This window comes from Chrysochloris asiatica, unplaced genomic scaffold, assembly GCF_000296735.1.
Source record: "Chrysochloris asiatica unplaced genomic scaffold, ChrAsi1.0 scaffold00098, whole genome shotgun sequence".
Lineage (NCBI taxonomy): Eukaryota > Metazoa > Chordata > Mammalia > Afrosoricida > Chrysochloridae > Chrysochloris > Chrysochloris asiatica.
This window is the reverse complement of record NW_006408616.1, coordinates 3,190,428-3,192,469: the sequence shown is the minus strand read 5'-3', so window position 1 is coordinate 3,192,469 and position 2,042 is coordinate 3,190,428.

The window sequence follows — 2,042 nt, the reverse complement described above, 5'->3', positions numbered from 1 at the left end:
TGTGGGAGAAAGATGAGACTTTCTGCTCCAAATAAAGATTTACTGCTTTAGAAACCCTGTACAGGGTTGCTATGAGTCAGAACCGACTCCACAGCACACAACAACAATAACAACAGCAATCTAGTTAGGTTAATGTGTATTGTCACCTTTTATGTTATTTAAACAGATATTTGCAATGAAGAAGTCACTGTTCTTTGCATAATCCCTTCATGCTATCTCTAGCATCATTTCCATCACTAAGGCTATATTTTCCAGCCCCTGATGTTTCCTCCTTCACATTCCAATCACAGTAATTATCAATGCATCTGAATTGTATGTATGATAAATTTCAGACTGAAGAAGATCAATATCATCATCACTGGCTTTAGTGGTTGGTGTGTAAATTTGATCTTCTTTATAGTCACATGGATATTATCCTATCTCGGACAGCATGATATTTCAAGATAGATAGATAGAGCTTGAAATGTTCTTTTTGATGATCAATGAAATACCAACCTTCTTCACTTTTTATTTATTACATTTTTCATAGTAAACCACATGTCAGATTCAAAATGACCATCACCAGTGCATTTCAGCTCACAAATGCCTAGAATATTGATCTTTCTGTGCTCCATTTCATTTTTGACAACTTCCAGTTTTCCAAGATTCATACTTCATACATTCCATGTTCTAATTATTAAATATAATAGAAACTCGAAGATCTTTTTCCTCAGCTTGAATTTTACCCGACCAGCAAAAGAAGGTCCTGAAAGCTTTACTCCATTCATATCATTATAGTCAACTCTGCTTTGAGGAGGCAACTCTCCCCCAATTGTATTTTGAGTGTCTTCAAACTGGAGTGGCTCATCTTCTGGCACTCTATCTGACAATGTTCTTCTGCGCTTCATAATATTTTCATTGGCTAAACGTTCTGAAATAGTTCTCTTTTCCTTCTTCCTAGTCTGTCTTGGTAACAAAAAGCTAGAAGCTAGAGTTCAGGGTGCTGGCTCTCACAGAATATACGCTTTTTCTATTGAAGATGATCCTTGTCTCTATTTTGCTTCTGCTTCTGGGTGACTTCATTTTTTTTTTTTTTTGCATCTCTCTTGCTCCATCTCTGCTTCTCTTGACTGTTTAATTTATTTTGTAACTCAAAAGAGAGTGCAAACACACTCTACGCTAATTTTGTTCATCAACATACTAGAGAAAGTACTTTCCCAACTGGGATCATAACCTAAGCATAGTAGTTAAGATTTGCAATACATATTTTTGAGGGACGCAATTCAGTCAATTGTTATTGTTATTGTTAGATGCCCTCATGTGGGTTCCCACTCATAACAACCTTATGTATAGCAGAATGAAACATTACCCAATTTTGTGCCATTCTAACAATTGTTATGCTTGAGCCCATTGTTGCTGTCACTGTGTCAATTCATCTTGTTGGGTGATTTCCTTTTCTTCCTTGAACCTCTACTTAACCTAGCTTGATGCCTTTCTCCAGGAATTGATCTCTTCTGACAACATGTTCAAATAATGAGAGACAAAGTTTCACCATTTTCACTTCTAACTAACTTTCTGGCTATACTTTTTCCAAGACATTTATTTGTTCTTCTTGCAGTCTATGATGCTTTCAATATTCTTTGCTAACACCATAATTCAAATTAATTGATTCTTTGCTTTAAAAAAAAAATTATTGTGAATTGAGTGATAGTTTACATGGGAGATCATCGATTCTACACTTATCCTATGGTATTTTGTTTCATTGCAATGATTACAAACCCCTCCATGCATCATCATTTAAAAGTATTTAATTCTATTCCTTCAGTTTTTTCTTCTTTGGATGTACACAAAAACACTCAGGAATATATAATCATTTAAATAACCGTAGGTTAATAACTATAATATTTTAAAAGGGCACATTCTGCTAGCCTGCCTCCTGGCCACCAGTACACAGCATTTCTCTTTCCATGAGTCGAGTCCTCAGCTGCTCTATCTCTTGGTGTCATCATCTCTGCCTCCATCTCTGGTGTCACTGCCTCTCTGGATAAGGTCCCATATTCTGC